This window comes from Mirounga angustirostris, unplaced genomic scaffold (genome assembly GCF_029215605.1).
Source record: "Mirounga angustirostris isolate CCGP_5_RB_7025 unplaced genomic scaffold, mMirAng1.0.hap1 SCAF_9, whole genome shotgun sequence".
In the NCBI taxonomy this organism is placed as follows: Eukaryota; Metazoa; Chordata; class Mammalia; order Carnivora; family Phocidae; genus Mirounga; species Mirounga angustirostris.
In genome coordinates this window covers 110,796,901-110,812,839 of record NW_026991717.1, presented here as the reverse complement: position 1 = coordinate 110,812,839, position 15,939 = coordinate 110,796,901, and the positions used below count along the sequence as shown (strand labels likewise).

The following is a 15,939-nucleotide window of genomic DNA, read 5'->3' as shown; positions in this document are numbered from 1 at the left end:
TAGCGGGATGGATTAAAAAACATGATCTAAGTATCTACTTTAGGTCCAAAGACACAAATAGGTTGAAGGTGAAAGAATGGAAAGATTTTTTTTCTATGCAAACAGTGATCAGGAGAGCTAGAATGGCTATAATAATATCAGACAAAATGGATGTTAATAAAAAACTGTTACAAGAGACAAAGACATAAAATAATGATAAAAAGGTCAATCCATCAGAAGATGTAAAAATCATAAACATATACACACCAATAAAAGCCCCAAAATATATGAAGCAAAAACTAACAATACTGGAGAAAAAGTCCAATGATTATAGTGTGGGAAACTTCAATGTTCCACTTTCAAAAATGGGTAGAACAACTAGTCAGAAGACCAACAAGTGAAACAGAAGATTTGAACAACAGTATAAACCAACAACCATATAGAGAAAAATCTACCTGGTAACAGTAAAATACACATTTTTCTCAAGTGAACAGGGAACATTTTCCAGGATAGACTAAATGTTAAGCCACAAAATATGTCTCACTAAAATACTGAAATCATACAATGTATCTTCTCTGTCCATAATGAAAGGAAAGTGGAAAACAATATAGAAAGAAATTGGGAAATTTACAAATATGTGGAAATTAAACACATTCTTAACTGAAGAGTCAAGGAAGAAATCACAAAGGAAATTACAATATTTTGACATGAATGAAAATGAAAACACAATATACCCAAACTTACAGGTGCAGTAACAGTAGTGTTCAGAGGGAAATTTGTAACTACAAATAAAGAAGGAAAATTTCAAATCAATACTCTAACCTTCTACCTTAAAGAACTAAAAAAATAAGAGCAAACTAAACCCAAAGAGAAGAAAAGAACTAATAAAAAGTATAACAAAGATAAATAAAATAGAGAACAGAAAGACACTGAAAGAATCAACAAAACCAAAGTTGATTCTTTGGAAAGAGCAATAGAACTGACAAACCTTTACCTAGACTGGCAGAAAAAAAGAAAGAAAACTCATATTACTAAAATCAGGAATAAAAATGGGGACATTACTATTGCTCTCACAGAAATAAAAATTATAATACTATAAACAATTGTATGCCAAAAATTGGATAACCCAGATAAACCCAGAAATTATGTAAATTGGTAGAAGAAATAGAAAATCTGGAGTAGACATATAACAAGTATGAATCAATAATAAAAAAAAACAAAAACAAAAACAAAAACCACCTTTCAACAGGAAAAACTCAGGGCCAGATGGCCTCACTAAAGAATTCTATCAAATGTTTTAAAAAAGAATTAACATAAATCCTTTACAAACTCTTCCACAAAACTGAAGAGGTGGGAACACTTCTTAATTCATTTTATGGGGCTTATAGTACCCTGATACCAAAGACAAATAAACACATCACAGGAAAAGAATATTATAGACCAATGTTCTTTATGAATATAGATGCAAATATCTTAAATAAAATACCAGAAACTGAATCCAACAGCATATTAAAATGATTACATACCACGACCATGTGGGATTTATTCCATGAGTGTAAGTATGTTTCAACATAAGAAATATAATCAGTATAATCAGACATATAATCAACACATTAACAGAATGAAAAAAAAAACCCCACATGATCATCTCAAGTGATGTAGAAAAGGCATTTGACAAAGTTGAACACCCTTTCATGATAAAAACACAAAGAAAACCAAAAATAAATAGAAGGCAACTTCCCAAATCTGATAAAGGGCATCTAAGAAAAACCTAAGACAAAAAACTACCCCCTAAAATCAGGATCAAGGATGTCTTCTTTCACCACTTCTTTTCAACACTGTACTGCAAGTTATAGCCAGGGAAATTAGAGAAGAAAAAGAAATAAAAGGCATCCAAATTGGAAAGGAAGAAATAAAACCATCTCTTCATGGATGATATAATGTAATACATATAATATCCCATAATCCACAGAAAGATTAGAGCTAATAAATTCAGCCAAGTTTCAGGATACATGATGAACTCACAAAAATTAGTTGTATGTTTATATACTAACACTGAAAATTCAAAAAGAAAATCAATAAAGCAATCTCATTTACAATAGCATGAAAGAGAATAAAAGATTAAGGAATAAATTTAACCAAGAAGGTGAAAGACTGGTACACTGAAAATTACAAAACTTAAGAATACATAAATAAATGGAAAGATGTATATTGTTAAGATGGCAATATTACCCAAAGGGATCCACAGATTCAATGCAAACCCTATAAAATCCCAACAGATTTTTTGCTAAAATAGAAAAACCCATCCTAAAATTCATATGGAATCCCAAGGGATCCCTACAGCCAAGACAATCTTGAAAAAGTAAGTTGGAGGACTCAAACTTTCTAATTTCAAAACTTACTTAAATGGCACGACAATCAAAACAATGTAATCCTAGCATAAGGATAAACATACAAATCAGTGCCACAGAATTGAGAGTCCAGAAATAAACCCTTTTACATTTATGGTTAGTTGATTTTTGACAAAGGTGCTAAGACAATTAATGGGAAAGAATAGGCTTTTCAATAAACTGTGTCAGAACAACTGGATAGCCACACTCAAAAAAATGAAGTTGGATCCCTATCTCACACCATATACAAGAATTATTTCAAAATGAATCAAAGACCTAAATATGAGCTAAAATGAAAAAATGCTTAGAAGAAAAGGGGTAAATATTCATTATCTTGCACTTGCTAATAGATTCTTAGATATGATACCAAAAGTACAAGGAACAAAGAAAATTTACACAAATAAGATTTCATCAAAGTTAAAAACCTGGGGTGCCTGGGTGGCTCACTCTTGATTTCAGCTCAGGTCATGATCTCAGGGTCGTGAGATCAAGCCCCATGTCAGGCTTCACTCAGCATGGAGTCTGTTTGAGATTCTTTCTCTCTCCTTCTCTGCCCCTCCCCCACTCTCTCCCTCTCCCTCTCAATAAATAGATAAATAAAATAAAAAATTAAAAACTTCTGTGCATCAAAGGACATTATCAAGAAAAGCAGAAAAGACAACCTATAGAATGGGAGAAAATATTTGCAAATCATATATTTGATAGTGGTCTAGTACCCAAAGTATATAAAGAACATTTGCAACTCAACAACAAAAGACAATCCGTTTAAAAAAACCTCATTTTTTAAAAGAGGCAAAAGACTTGAATAGATATTTGTTCTAAAAAGATATACAAATGGACAATAAACAGCAATAAAAGATGTTCATCATAATTAGTCATTAGGGAAATGCAAATCAAAACCACAATGAGATACCACTTCACACCCACTCAATGACTACAGATTCATTAAAAAAAAAATTTATTTATTTGTCAGGGAGAGTGAAAGAGAGAGAGAGCAAGCAGCAGCCAGAGGGAGAAGCAGGCTCCCCACTGAGCAAGAAGCCTGATGCAGGACTCCATCCCAGGACCCTAGGATCATGACCTGAGCCGAAGGCAGACACTTAACGGACTGAGCCATCCAGGGGTCGCTCTTTTTTTTTTTTTTTTTTAAGGAAAATAACAAATGTGGAGCATCTAGAGAAACTGGAACCTCACACATTGCTGTTGGGTATGTAAAATGATACATCTCGGCAGAAAACAGTTTTGTGCTTCCTCAAAAAGTTAAACAGAATTATCATATGATTTAACAATTCTATTCCTAGGTGTATATTCAATAGAATGGAAAATGGTCTTCAACCCAAAACTTGTACACAGATGTTCATGCCAGCATTATTTTAATAACCAAAAATTGGAACCACTCCAAATGTCCATCAATTAATCAACAGCTAAACAACATGTGGTGTACCTATACAATGGAATACTGTGCAGCCATAAAGAGGAGTACTGATACATGTGACAACACAGATGAACCTTGAAAACATGATCTTAAGCAAAAGCAGCTAGACATAAAAAGCCACATATTGTATGATTCCATTTGTATGTAATGTCCAGACTAGTCAAATCCAGAGACAAAAAGCAAAATAGTGGTTGCCAGAAGGTGGGGAAAGGGATTATGGGGAGTGACTGCTTAATTGGTTTTTTTTTGGGGGGGGTGATAAAATATTCTGGAATTAGATAGAGGTGATGGTTGCCCAACAATGTGAATGTACTAAAAGCCACTGAAATGTACACTTTAAAATGATTAAAATGGTGGATTTTATGTTACCTGAATTTTACTTCAATTAAGTTCTAAAAGGAATCCTTCTATAACCCAGCATAATGAAAATGTTGTCCTGTATCATTCTATAAAAGCTTTATAGTTTTGCCTTTCATATTTAGGTCTCCATTAAACTTAGAATTGATTTTTGTATAGTCTATGAGACAGACAAACCAGCTTCATTTATTTGATATGGACAGCCTACTGTCCCAGCAGCATTTATTGAAAAAAAGAATTTTTTCCACTAGTATGTAGTACAAACTCTATCATATACCAAGTGTCCACATGTGTGTTGGTGTTTTTTGGGTTTATATTCTGTTCCACTGGTCTGTAAATTCTTGCACCAATAATGCAGTACTTTAATTATGTCATTCTAAGTCTCGATATTTATAGAACAGGTGTTTCCACTCGGTTCTTTTCTTTATTCAAGAGCATCTTGGTTATTTTTGGCCTTTGAATATCAATTCTATATAAATTTTAGAAGCAGCTTGTCAAGTTTATTTCTCCCTTTCTTAATTAAACAAATGCACACACACCACTTACATACTGTTAGGATTACATTTACTATGTTTGTATAGAAAGTATAAAAAGGTTTTGAAAGATAACCTTGAAAGATTAAAAAGTGTTTATTTCTGGGGCAGTGTGAAAGCAAATGAGAAAAAAATGAGATGGTAATTCAAATGGGTGTTAATCTTTTCTGTTTCATTTTTATTTTTTTATTTCTTTTTTTTCATTTTTATTTTTTAATAAGGAGAATGTATTCATGTATTACTTGCACAATTACAAATATGTTTTTAAAGATTTATTTATTTGAGAGCAAGAGCAAGACAAAGAGACAGCATGTGAGTGGGGGAGAGGCAGAGGGAGAGAATCTCAAGCAGACTCCTCACTGAGCATGGACCCTGATGGGGAGCTCGAGCCAACTACCCATAAGATTATGACCTGGGACGAAAACATGAGTTGGACGCTTAACCTACTGAACCACCTAGGCACCCCAAAGAAATTACAAACATTTTTAGTAATAAAAACCATGAGAGGGTTGTTTCAAAATTAAGAAGTGGCCTATGCACTCAACAATTAGGGAGAAGTAAAAGAATGAACACAATGTCTTGTACACAGTTGATACTGAATAATTATTTCCTTAATAACAAAGAAGTAGAAGCAAACACTAACTTTTTTTTAAAAATTTTATTATGTTATGTTAGTCACCAAACAATACATCGTTAGTTTTTGATTTAGTGATCCATGATCCATTGTTATCGTATAACACCCAGTGCTCCATGCAGTACGTGCCCTCCTTAATACCCATCACTGGGCTAACCAATCGCCCCTCCCCCCTCCCCTCTAAAACCCTGTTTGTTTCTCAGGTCCATAGTCTCTCATGGTTCATCTCTCCCTCCAATTCCACAACCCCCATTTTTCCCTTCTTTCTCCTAATGTCCTCCATGTTATTCCTTATGTTCCACAAATAAGTGAAACCATATGATAATTGAATTTCTCTGCTTGACTTATTTCACTTAGCATAATCTCCTCCAGTCCCATCCATGTTGATGTAAAAGTTGGGTATTCATCCTTTCTGATGACTGAGTAATATTCCATTGTATATATGGACCACATCTTCTTTATCCATTCATCTGTTGAAGGGCATCTCGGCTCTTTCCACAGTTTGGCTACTGCGGACATTGCTGCTATGAACATTGGGGTACATATGGCCCTTCTTTTCACTACATCTGTGTCTTTGGGTAAATACCCAGGAGTGCAATTGTTGGGTCATAGGGTAGCTCTATTTTAAAATTTTTCAGGAACCTCCACACTGTTTTCCAAAGTGGCTGTACCAACTTGCATTCCCACCAACATCTCCAAAAGCTAGTGAAACGAAAGCAAAAATGAACTTTTGGGACTTCATCAAGATAAAAAGCTTCTGCACAGCAAAGGAAACAGTCAACAAAACAAAGAGGCAACCCACAGAATGGGAGAAGATATTTGCAAATGACACTACAGATAAAGGGCTGGTATCCAAAATCTATAAAGAACTTCTCAAACTCAACACCCAAAAAACAAATAATCAAGTCAAAAAGTGGGCAGAAGATATGCAAACACTAACTTTTAAGAATTGTAAATTCTCTTTGAGAAAGAAGGAATGGAAGAAAGAATTAACTCAGAAAAATAGTTTAAGCAGAAAGGACAGAGGTTTACCCTTGATGGTCTTTACGTTAATACAACAAAAAGCAGAGAAGAGAATAGGGAAAAGGAGGAGGTGAAAAAAGATAAAGATTTGAAAATTGCAATTTGTTAATGTTTATAAAGGGGTCAATAAGAGATGAACCCAAGCCTTGCCAAGAAGTAGCGAGGATCCCCCTAGAATAAGCAGAATTTGTAGTGGGTTATGCCAGCACCAATGAGAAGAAATGCCAAATCATTTCCAAATAACATTCCTATTTTTATTTTTTTATTTTTAATTTTTTTTAGTTTACTAAGATTTATTTTGTGTTCTCTGTTAAATTTTTATAATTTTACAGAGTTCAGTTTTATGATGGAGACTTTTTTTTTTTTATTTTATTATGTTAGTCACCATACAATACATCATTGGTTTTTGATGGGGTGATCCACGATCCATTGTTTCCATATAACACCCAGTGCTCCATGCAGTACGTGCCCTCCTTAATACCCATCACTGGGCTAACCAATCCCCCCTCTCCTCTAAAACCCTGTTTGTTTCTCAGGTCCATAGTCTCTCATGGTTCATCTCTCCCTCCAATTCCACCCCCTGATTTTTCCCTTCCTTCTCCTAATGTCCTCCATACTATTCCTTATGTTCCACAAATAAGTGAAACCATATAATTGACTTTCTCTGCTTGACTTATTTCACTTAGCATAATCTCCTCCAGTCCCATCCATGTTGATGTAAAAGTTGGGTATTCATCCTTTCTGATGGCTGAGTAATATTCCATTGTCTATATGGACCACATCTTCTTTATCCATTGGTCTGTTGAAGGGCATCTCGGCTTTTCCCACAGTTTGGCTATTGCAGATTTGCTGCTATGAACATTGGGGTGCCTATGGCCCTTCTTTTCACTACATCTGTGTCTTTAGGGTAAATACCCAGGAGTGCAATTGCTAGGTCATCGGGTAGCTCTATTTTTAAATTTTTGAGGCATCTCCACACTGTTTTCCAAAGTGGCTGTACCAGCTTGCATTCCCACCAACAGTGTAAGAGGGTTCCCCTTTCTCCACAACCTTTCCAACATTTGTTGTTTCTTTCCCTGTCCATTTTTGCCATTCTAACTGGTGTAAGGTGGTATCTCAATGTGGCTTTGATTTGAATTTTCCTGATGGCTAATGATGATGAACATTTTTTCATGTGTCTCTTAGCCATTTGTATGTCTTCTTCAGAGAAGTGTCTTTTCATATCTTCTGCCCACATTTTGACTTATTTGTTTTTTGGGTGTTGAGTTTGAGAAGTTCTTTATAGATCTCGGATACCAGCCCTTCATCTGTAGTGTCATTTGCAAATATCTTCTCCCATTCTGTGGGTTGCCTCTTTGTTTTGTTGACTGTTTTCTTTGCTGTGCAGAAGCTTTTTATCTTGATGAAGTCCCAAAAGTTCATTTTTGCTTTTGTTTCACTAGGTTTTGGAGATGTATCTTGAAAGAAGTTGCTGTGGCCGATGTTGAAGAGGTCACTGCCTATGTTCTCCTCTAGGATTTTGATGGATTCCTGTCTCACATTGAGGTCTTTCATCCACTTTGAGTTTATCTTTGTGAATGGTGTTAGAGAATGGTCGAGTTTCATTCTTTGGCATGTGGCTGTCCAATTTTCCCAGCACCATTTATTGAAGAGACTGTCTTTTTTTCCATTGCATGTTTTTTCCTGCTTTGTCAAAGATTAGTTGACCATAGAGTTGAGGGTCCATATCTGGGTTCTCTATTCTGTTCCATTGGTCTATATGTCTGTTTTTGTGCCAATACCATGCTGTCTTGGTGATCACAGCTTTGTAATATAGTTTGAAATCAGGCAACGTGATGCCCCCAGCTTTGTTTTTCTTTTTCAACATTTCCTTGGCGATTCGGGGTCTTTTCTGATTCCATACACATTTTAGGATTGTTTGTTCCAGCACTTTGAAAAATGTCATTGGAATTTCGATCGGGATGGCACTGAAGGTATAGATTGCTCTGGGTAGCATAGAAATTTGTACAATGTTTATTCTTCTGATCCAGGAGCATGGAATGTTTTTCCATCTTTTTGTGCCTTCTTCAATTTCTTTCATGAGTGTTCTGTAGTTCCTAGAATATAGATCCTTTACCTCTTTGGTTAGGTTTATTCCGAGGTATCTTATGTTTTTTGGTGCTATTGTAAATGGAATCATTTCTCTAATTTCTCTTTTTACAGTTGCATTGTTAGTGCATAAGAAATCAACTGATTTCTGTGCATTGATTTTGCATCCTGCCACAGTACTGAATTGCTGTATGGGTTCTAGTAATTTGGGGATGGAGTCATTTGGGTTTTCCACATAAAGTATCATGTTGTCTGCGAAAAGAGACAGTTTGACTTCTTCTTTGCCAATGTGAATACCTTTTATTTCTTTTTGTTGTCTGAGTGCTGTTGCTAGGACTTCTAGTACTATGTTGAACAATAGTGACGAGAGTGGGCATCCTTGACGTGTTCCTGATCTTAACGGAAAGACTCTCAGCTTTCCCCATTGAGGATGATATTCGCTGTGGGTTTTTCAAAGATGGATTTTATGAAACTGAGGAATGTTCCCTCTATCCCTATACTCTGAAGAGTTTTAATCAGGAAAGGATGTTGTATTTTGTCAATGCTTTTTCTGCATCAATTGGGAGGACCATATGGTTCTTCTCCCTCCTCTTATTAATGTGTTCTATCACATTGATTGATTTGCAAATGTTGAACCACCCTTGCATCCCGGGGATAAATCCTATTTGGTCGTGGTGGATGATCCTTTTAATGTATTGTTGGATTCTATTAGCTAGGATTTTGTTGAGAATTTTGGAATCCATATTCAACAGGGAAATCGGTCTGAAATTCTCCTTTTTGATGGGGTCTTTGCCTGGTTTAGGGATTAATGTAATGCTGGCCTCATAGAATGAGTCTGGAAGTTTTCCTTCTGTTTCTATATTTTGAAACAGTTTCAGTAGAATAGGTATTATTTCTTCTTTGAATGTTTCGTAGAATTCCCCAGGGAATCCATCAGGCCCTGGACTCTTGTTTTTTGGGAGGTATTTGATCACTGCTTCAATCTCGTTACTGGTTATTGGCCTATTCAGGTTGTCAATTCCTTCCTGTTTCAGTCTTGGCAGCTTATAGGTTTCCAGGAAGGCCTCCATTTCATCCAGATTGCTCAGTTTATTGGCATATAGTTGTTAATAACTTCAAATAATTGTTTCTATTTCCTTGGTGTTAGTCTTGATCTCTCCCCTTTCATTCATAATTTTATTAATTTGGGTCCTTTCTCTTTTCTTTTAGATAAGTCTGGCCATTGGTTTATTGATCTTATTAATTCTTCAAAGAACCAACTTTTAGTTTTGTTGATCTGATCTACTGTGTTTCTGGTTTCTAATTCATTGATCTCTGCTTTAATTTTAATTATTTCTCTTCTAATGCGTGACTTAGGCATCATTTGTTGCTTTTTCTCTAGTTCTTTAAGGTGTAGAGTTAGTTGGTGAATTCGGGATTTTTCTATTTTTTTGAGTGAGGCTTGGATGGCTATGTATTTCCCCCTTAGGACCGCCTTTGCAGTATCCCATAGGTTTTGGACCCATGTGTTTTCATTCTCATTGATTTCCATGAATTGTTTGAGTTCTTCTTTGATTTCCTGGTTGACCCAAACATTCTTGAGCAGAGTGGTCTTTAGCTTCCAAGTGTTTGAATTTCTGCCACTTTTTTTCTTGTGATTGAGTTCTAGTTTTAGAGCATTGTGGTCTGAGAATATGCAGGGAATAATCCCGACCTTTGGTATCTGTTGAGACCTGATTTGTGACCCAGTATGTGGTCTAGTCTGGAGAAAGTTCCATGTGCGCTCGAGAAGAATGAGTATTCTGTTGTTTTAGGATGGAATGTTCTGTAAATATCTATGAGGTCCATCTGGTCCAATGTATCATTCAAAGCTCTTGTTTCCTTGTTGATTTTCTGCTTAGATGATCTGTCCATTGCTGAGAGGGGAGTATTGAGGTCTCCTACATTTAACATATTGTTATCAATATGAGTCTTTATTTTGGTTAACAGTTGGCTTATGTAGATGGCTGCTCCCATGTTGGGGGCAGAGATATTTACAATTGTTAGATCTTCTTGTTGGATAGACCCTTTAAGAATGATATAGTGTCCTTCTGTGTCTCTTATTACAGACTTTAGTTTAAAATCTAATTTGTCTGATAAAAGAATTGCTACCCCAGCTTTCTTTTGAGGTCCGCTGGCATGGAAGATGGATCTCCATCCCTTCACTTTCAGTCTGGATGTATCTTTAGGTTCAAAATGAGTCTCTTATAGACAGCATATGGATGGTCCTGTCTTTTTATCCAATCTGCAACCCTGTGCCGTTTTATGGGAGCGTTTAGGCCATTCACGTTGAGAGTGATTATTGAAAGATATGAATTGTCATCATGTTGCCTGTGAAGACATTGTTTTTATAGATCATCCCCATAAATTTCTGTTATATATTACTCTTGGGATCTTTCTCCTTTTATAGAACCCCCCTTAATATTTCTTGCAGGGCCAGCTTAGTGGTCACATATTCTTTCAGTTTCTGCCGGTCGTGGAAGCTCTGCATCTCTCCATCCATTCTAAATGAAAGCCTTGCCAGATAAAGTATTCTTGGCTGCATGTTCTTCTCATTTAATACCCTGAATATGTCTTACCAGCCCTTTCTGGCTTGCCAGGTCTCTGTGGATAGGTCTGACTTTATTCTGATGTTCCTCCCCTGTAAGTAAGGAATCTCTTTCCCCTATCTGCCTTTAAGATGGTTTCCTTATTTCTAAGATTCACAACTCTTACTATTACATGCCGGGGTGTTGGCCTGTTTTCCTTGATCTTAGGAGGGGTCCTCTCTGCCTCTAGGACTTGAATGTTTGTTTCATTCCCCAGATTAGGGAAGTTCTCAGCTACAATTTGCTCAAATACATCTTCTAGTCCTCTCTCTCTCTACAGTCCCTCTGGGATTCCAATTATTCTGACATTGGAACGCTTCATGGTGTCACTTATTTTTCTGATTATATTCATGGATTCTGAGTTGTTTTTCCCTGGCCTCCTCTTTTCCCTTTTTATCTATTATATTGTCTTCCAGGTCGCTTATTTGCTCTTCTGCCTCAGTTACCCTAGCTGTTAGATTATCTAGATTGGATTGGTCTCATTGATAGCATTTTTAAGTTGTGCCAATTCACCTTTTATTTCTGCCCTTAGAGACTCTATGTTGCCATTAATTAATTTCTCCATTCTAGCCATTGTCTTCACAATTGCTAGCCTGAATTCCATGTCCGACATCTTGGTTATATCTGCATCCATTTGTAAATCTGCAGCAGAACTCATAATCTCTGAGTCTTTTTTATTTTGGGGGCTCCTCCTCCTAGTCATTCTGTTGATGGGTGTTTGAGGGAATGTATAGAGTCCAAATTATTGACCAGAACCCAAGCAAGATGTACCTGTTTTCTTGGGACCTTAGGGTTGCTGGCCTCTTATTTTCCCAGCCTGTCTTCTCAGGGATGGGCCTACCGCGCTATTAGTCAGGTAACCCTGTTTGGGCGGAGTTGCCCTGCCCCCCTCTGGCAGGGGATGGGCTCAGCGGGAATCAGTCTTTGGGGCTTTTGTTCTCTGGCGGCTTTCCCTGGTGGCTTTCCGTGTCTCTTCTGCGAGTCAGAGCAGAAGAGACCGTTTCCAACCCTCTGCCTCAGAGCAGAGAGATCACAGTCTGTTCTTCAGTGAGCTCTCCAGGCCACACCATCTCCGTTTCTGTCTGTGCTGCTATAAACTGCAGCATCCTGTGTTGTGCGCCCCTCCACAGCACTCCCAGTCCTGCCTCCAGGTCGGGGCAGGTCTCTGCCCTTTGTGCTTCAAAAACCTCCAGCCACTCCCAGGTTCATGCGCACGTGATCCCACTGGTCTGGGTTTCCATCCTGGGGGCTGAAGTTCGCCCTCGCGTGCCCGCCACTCTGGGTTTCCGCCCCGGGGGCTGCCCTAAAGCACTTTCCGCATTGCTACCGGTCTGCAAGTCTGTGCCCCGTCCACAGCATGTGAGGCTGTCGCTCACTGGCAGTGTAGGATCCCCATGGCCAGGCACCCTCCCGCTGTCGTTTATCCTCTGATATCTGCCCGCAGAATCACGGCTCCCTGCTTTGTACCTCAAAACCAACTGCCTGCGATATTCTGTTCATAGAGATCCAGATCTTCTTACATCTCAGGCTGGTTTCATGGGTGCTCAGAGTGGTCTGGTAGATATCCAGCTCAATTCCGGGGACCAGTTGAAATAGGGTCCCCTACTCCTCCACCATCTTTCCACCCTCTCTCTAACATTCCTATTTTTAGAGAACTAATCTGTATTCTTATTGTCTTATGCAACTGATAGCATGGAGAAAACAATTTGTCCCAGTTGATCTCAAACCTTCTGCAGATACGCAATGTAATTTTAACTGTGAATTACTAAACTACAGAATTTTCCCCATTAAGGGAAATTGTAATGAGAATGCATACATTTTTAAGGAACTGTGCTAATTTTTTCAGTCTATGTTGCTTTTCTGTCCTAAAGTTAATTTGACTGATTGGGTGAATACTTCTAAAAGAAGAAATAGATAGTCATAAGATTCGGAATACATAACGAAATTATCACTTCTCTTTTAGAACTCTGTGGTCTTTTAAAATGCCAGTAAGAATAGCAATAAAATAAACACATAAGTTTGTGTTTTGATGCCAAGGAAATTCATAAATGAGCATACAATTCCCCTTTGAATCATTTTAACCACTTAAAATTTTTGTATTAAAAAAATGTTTAAAATAACAGAAAAGTTGGAAGACTAATACAGTAGAAGATTTCTATGATATTTGGATTTAATTTTGGGTAGGTAGTGAGCAAATGTATTAATAATTGGAGCTAGTTTCCTAAAGTAGGCATTTATGGAGGTTTACGGCTTCAATAGCAACAATTTGTCAGTCTCGATGGTAATGCTTTTAGAGTCATTATCCAGTTTGTTGGTTAGCTCCAACATATGTACCCTTTCCTAGTAACTTCTCTGTTTAAAGACCTTTAAGGTGGGTTGTATTTTCAAAAAATCTAACTAGATATCCAAGTTTGCAATATAAGATCTGAACTGATAATAAAAATAGATTAAAAATATGAATACCTAAGAGGATTTTCAGAAAACATATATCATGTATCTTTCCAGAGTTTCTGATACTGATCCTTTAGTGGCTATGATTGTTATAAAAATTTTACTAAAGACCAGAACTGTCAAACTAGTGTATCTTGAGTTCAGTAAGGTATTTGGCAAGTCATTGATAAAACTCCTGTGGACAAGATAGACAAAGAAAGTTGGTTTTGATGGGCTGTAAGAGAAATACATGTTAGCTGGTTAAGCAACCATAACCAGTAGGATTTTCGGTAGCATGTGAAATGGCCTATCCTAAAATAAGTTCTATCAGTGACTTCAATGAAAGCATGATTAACATATATGCAGGAGCTAGAAAAGGCAGGTAATATACTAAAGCAGATACCGATTTTAAAAAAGATCTTCTTGGCTAGACTGATCATATAAATGTAGCAAAACGAAAGTTAACAAGAATAAATGTGAACTGGGGCACCTGGGTGGCTCAGTTAGTTAAGCGTCTGCTTTCAGCTAAGGTCATGATCCTGGGTTCCTGAGATCAAGCCCCACATCAGGCTCCCTGCTCAGAGTCTGCTTCTCCATCTCCCTCTACTCTTTCTTCCTACTCAGGCACTCTTTCTCTCTCTCTCAAATAAATAAATAAAATCTTAAAAAAAGAAGAAATGTGAACTGTTGGATGCTTAAAGGCTGAATAAGAAGGAGAAAGAAAGGATTGGTCAACTGGGTGTGAAGGGAGAATTGTATAGGTATCATCTGAAAATTGAGTAGGGATCAGTGAGGTGATCAACCATCTAAAATAACAAATGTTTACTTTTATTCAGATACTGCATTAAGTACTTTTACATCTCTTTTCCTATTTGGATATCCATAACTTAACCATTAAGTAATAATGAGGTTAATATTATTACTATTCCTATTTTAGAAAAGACTGGGGCTTAGAAAGAAAAAGCAATATACCCAATGTCATAGAGCTACTAACTGACAAAACTGAAAATATGAGATGCCAAAGTTCATGCTGTTTTGTAAGGCACAATGCATATTGCTTCCCAGATTTGAAAAAGGTCTTTGTAGCTTATTTTAATACAGCTTCCTACTTATTTTATTGATAATAATAGTTAGCTTCATGAAAAACATATAAGAACATGTATTTATTAGCCCAAATAATTACTACTAATTCCTAATACATATATACATAATTGGGCCATAATAATACTCAAAGGTCAATGCTAGGAAAAAACAGTTGGCATCCTATCAAGTCATCCCTTTACTAACAACTACAGTAGTGTTATAAAAACGTCTTGGCTTTTTAAATTCAAATTCTGAGAAAATCAATAGTCCTTTTTAAAGAAACACATTAGGTACATGGACATTTTGAGCAAAAATTGTACTTGCTTTTTGTAAACATCCATGCACTTTGTACTCCTTTCATATGTGTCCTGTGTAGTGGACCAGTCTAGATTATCTTCTACAGTCTTTCAGCTATTTTACAACTCTAACTTGCAAAAAACTGATAGTAATATAAATGGTTTGTATCCAAATGATTCTTTTGTCCAACAGAAGTGCAATGGGTTGCTTTGCAGATTTACTAAGTGTTGCATTTATTTGTAAATTCATTTCCACATTCTTAATGATTATCTATTTGTGTTTGAGCTTTCCTGTGAAGCAGTTATAGTATCTTTCTGGTTCCCTCAATAATTAATGTATGAAATAATACCTTGGATATGTATTCATTTAGTATTTGTAATAGTTATGATTTTACTTTCAAAAAATTATTAATAGTTTTAGAGATCATCCACTGAGATTCCCAGTGAATTCAACCAATAGGACCAGGTAAACCACATTGTTGGAGGAGCATATTTTAAGAACTTGCTTAAGTCCACAGGTATCTTTGTGTTGCGACCACAGGTAAATCCCAAATCTCATTTGTTTTGTTTCGAATTCCACATGTGAATGAAATCATATGGTATTCTAATTTCGCTTAGCATTATACTCTCTAGCTCCATCCCTGTCATTTAAATGGCAAGATTTCATTCTTTTTCATGGCTGAATAATATTCTAGTGTATATATACACACACACACACACACACACACAAAAACACCACATCTTCTTTATCCATTCATCAGTTGATGGACATATGGACTGCTTCCATAATTTGGCTGTTGTAAATAATGCTGCTATAAACACAGGGGTACACGTCTTGTTTGAATTAGTGTTTCTGTATTTTGGGGGTAAATACCCAGTAGCGCTATTTTGGTTTGTAGGGTAATTCTATTTTTTGTAAATTTTATTTTATTATGTTATGTTAGTCACCATACAGTACATCATTAGTTTTTGATGTAGTGTTCCATGATTCATTGTTTGCATATAACACCCAGTGCTCCATGTGATACATGCCCTCCTTCATACTCGTCACTGGGCTAACCCATCCCCCCACCCCAATCTCCCCT

At 36.6% G+C, this 15,939-nt stretch overlaps 1 protein-coding gene across 14 annotated transcripts in view; it reads right to left on the bottom strand.

The window, feature by feature from the left end:
- Positions 1–15,939, bottom strand: part of GPHN (gephyrin) — a 624,049-nt gene that overhangs the window by 229,123 nt on the left and 378,987 nt on the right. The gene's annotated exons all lie outside the window — the stretch shown is intronic.